Source organism: Aristolochia californica, unplaced genomic scaffold (assembly GCF_029961685.1).
Source record: "Aristolochia californica isolate CCGP_79_NKW_82.1479 unplaced genomic scaffold, dmAriCali1.0.hap1 SCAF_6, whole genome shotgun sequence".
NCBI classification, from domain to species: domain Eukaryota; kingdom Viridiplantae; phylum Streptophyta; class Magnoliopsida; order Piperales; family Aristolochiaceae; genus Aristolochia; species Aristolochia californica.
Genome location: NW_027182257.1, coordinates 20,248,741 through 20,252,717, shown reverse-complemented (window position 1 = coordinate 20,252,717; position 3,977 = coordinate 20,248,741).

Below are 3,977 nucleotides of genomic sequence, written 5' to 3'. Positions count from 1 at the left end.
TTTGATTTTTTCTACTCCCCCTAATTTTTGGATCATTAGGCCACTTGCAAACTCAACATGCATGTGGCATGCACATCCACCACACTTAAAGCATGTTGGGATCAGTTAGAAGTCCCTTTCCTATAAAATTCCACCAAGCTATTATTAGGGGGTTGTACTAGTGGAATTTCCCTAACATGGATTTTGGGGTTCATTTGTAGTGCCTGAAATAATTCTCTATAGTTTTCGAATTTTTTTTGCACACATGAACTCTAAAATTTTCGTTTGGTGGCAATCTTATATCTTTTTTGTTTACGAGGAAAAATGGGAGAGCACAAGTTTGGACCCAAAAAAAAAAAATTTGAACATCCCAAATTGAAATGCACAAATGCTGAGAGAGATAATTCCACAAAGCAAAAAGTGATTTTTAAGGATAGGCTAAAAGTGGGTTGGTAAATATCCAACCACTTGAGAATTTGATTTTTTCTAGTCCCCCTAATTTTTTGATCATTAGGCCACTTGCATCCTCAACATGCTTGTGGCATGCACATCCACCACACTTAAAGCATGTTGGGATCAGTTAGAAGTCCCTTTCTTATAAAATTCCACCAAGCTATTTTTAGGGGGTTGTACTAGTGGAATTTCCCAAACATGGATTTTGGGGTACATTTTTAATGCCTGATATAATTATCTATGGTTATCGAAACTTTTTTGAACACATGAACTCTAAAAGTTTCGTTTTGTTGCGATCTTATATCTATTTTGTTTACGAGGAAAAATGGGAGAGCACAACTTTGGACCCGAAAAAAAAAAAAAATTTGAACATCCCAAATGGAAATGCACAAATGCTGAGAGAGATAATTCCAAAAAGCAAAAAGTGATTTTTAAGGATAAGCAAAAAGTGGGTTGGTAAATATCCAACCACATGAGAATTGGATTTTTTCAACTCCCCCTAATTTTTGGATCATTAGGCCACTTGCATCCTCAACTTGCTTGTGGCATGCACATCCACCACACATAAAGCATGTTGGGATTAGTTAGAAGTCCCTTTCCTATAAAATTCCACCAAGCTATTATTAGGGGGTTGTACTAGTGGAATTTCCCAAACATGGATTTTGGGGCTCATTTTTAGTGCCTGAAATAATTCTCTATAGTTTTCGAATTTTTTTTGCACACATGAACTCTAAAATTTTCGTTTTGTTGCGATCTTATATCTTTTTTGTTTACGAGGAAAAATGGGAGAGCACAAGTTTGGACCCGAAAAAAAAAAAAATTTGAACATCCCAAATGGAAAAGCACAAATGCTGAGAGAGATAATTCCAAAAAGCAAAAAGTGGGTTGGTAAATATCCAACCACTTGAGAATTTGATTTTTTCTACTCCCCCTAATTTTTGGATCATTAGGCCACTTGCAAACTCAACATGCATGTGGCATGCACATCCACCACACTTAAAGCATGTTGGGATCAGTTAGAAGTCCCTTTCCTATAAAATTCCACCAAGCTATTATTAGGGGGTTGTACTAGTGGAATTTCCCTAACATGGATTTTGGGGTTCATTTGTAGTGCCTGAAATAATTCTCTATAGTTTTCGAATTTTTTTTGCACACATGAACTCTAAAATTTTCGTTTGGTGGCAATCTTATATCTTTTTTGTTTACGAGGAAAAATGGGAGAGCACAAGTTTGGACCCAAAAAAAAAAAATTTGAACATCCCAAATTGAAATGCACAAATGCTGAGAGAGATAATTCCACAAAGCAAAAAGTGATTTTTAAGGATAGGCAAAAAGTGGGTTGGTAAATATCCAACCACTTGAGAATTTGATTTTTTCTAGTCCCCCTAATTTTTTGATCATTAGGCCACTTGCATCCTCAACATGCTTGTGGCATGCACATCCACCACACTTAAAGCATGTTGGGATCAGTTAGAAGTCCCTTTCTTATAAAATTCCACCAAGCTATTTTTAGGGGGTTGTACTAGTGGAATTGCCCAAACATGGATTTTGGGGTACATTTTTAATGCCTGATATAATTATCTATGGTTATCGAAACTTTTTTGAACACATGAACTCTAAAAGTTTCGTTTTGTTGCGATCTTATATCTATTTTGTTTACGAGGAAAAATGGGAGAGCACAACTTTGGACCCGAAAAAAAAAAAAAAATTTGAACATCCCAAATGGAAATGCACAAATGCTGAGAGAGATAATTCCAAAAAGCAAAAAGTGATTTTTAAGGATAAGCAAAAAGTGGGTTGGTAAATATCCAACCACATGAGAATTGGATTTTTTCAACTCCCCCTAATTTTTGGATCATTAGGCCACTTGCATCCTCAACTTGCTTGTGGCATGCACATCCACCACACATAAAGCATGTTGGGATTAGTTAGAAGTCCCTTTCCTATAAAATTCCACCAAGCTATTATTAGGGGGTTGTACTAGTGGAATTTCCCAAACATGGATTTTGGGGCTCATTTTTAGTGCCTGAAATAATTCTCTATAGTTTTCGAATTTTTTTTGCACACATGAACTCTAAAATTTTCGTTTTGTTGCGATCTTATATCTTTTTTGTTTACGAGGAAAAATGGGAGAGCACAAGTTTGGACCCGAAAAAAAAAAAAATTTGAACATCCCAAATGGAAAAGCACAAATGCTGAGAGAGATAATTCCAAAAAGCAAAAAGTGGGTTGGTAAATATCCAACCACTTGAGAATTTGATTTTTTCTACTCCCCCTAATTTTTGGATCATTAGGCCACTTGCAAACTCAACATGCATGTGGCATGCACATCCACCACACTTAAAGCATGTTGGGATCAGTTAGAAGTCCCTTTCCTATAAAATTCCACCAAGCTATTATTAGGGGGTTGTACTAGTGGAATTTCCCTAACATGGATTTTGGGGTTCATTTGTAGTGCCTGAAATAATTCTCTATAGTTTTCGAATTTTTTTTGCACACATGAACTCTAAAATTTTCGTTTGGTGGCAATCTTATATCTTTTTTGTTTACGAGGAAAAATGGGAGAGCACAAGTTTGGACCCAAAAAAAAAAAATTTGAACATCCCAAATTGAAATGCACAAATGCTGAGAGAGATAATTCCACAAAGCAAAAAGTGATTTTTAAGGATAGGCAAAAAGTGGGTTGGTAAATATCCAACCACTTGAGAATTTGATTTTTTCTAGTCCCCCTAATTTTTTGATCATTAGGCCACTTGCATCCTCAACATGCTTGTGGCATGCACATCCACCACACTTAAAGCATGTTGGGATCAGTTAGAAGTCCCTTTCTTATAAAATTCCACCAAGCTATTTTTTAGGGGGTTGTACTAGTGGAATTTCCCAAACATGGATTTTGGGGTACATTTTTAATGCCTGATATAATTATCTATGGTTATCGAAACTTTTTTGAACACATGAACTCTAAAATTTTCGTTTTGTTGCGATCTTATATCTATTTTGTTTACGAGGAAAAATGGGAGAGCACAACTTTGGACCCGAAAAAAAAAAAAAATTTGAACATCCCAAATGGAAATGCACAAATGCTGAGAGAGATAATTCCAAAAAGCAAAAAGTGATTTTTAAGGATAAGCAAAAAGTGGGTTGGTAAATATCCAACCACATGAGAATTGGATTTTTTCAACTCCCCCTAATTTTTGGATCATTAGGCCACTTGCATCCTCAACTTGCTTGTGGCATGCACATCCACCACACATAAAGCATGTTGGGATTAGTTAGAAGTCCCTTTCCTATAAAATTCCACCAAGCTATTATTAGGGGGTTGTACTAGTGGAATTTCCCAAACATGGATTTTGGGGCTCATTTTTAGTGCCTGAAATAATTCTCTATAGTTTTCGAATTTTTTTTGCACACATGAACTCTAAAATTTTCGTTTTGTTGCGATCTTATATCTTTTTTGTTTACGAGGAAAAATGGGAGAGCACAAGTTTGGACCCGAAAAAAAAAAAAATTTGAACATCCCAAATGGAAAAGCACAAATGCTGAGA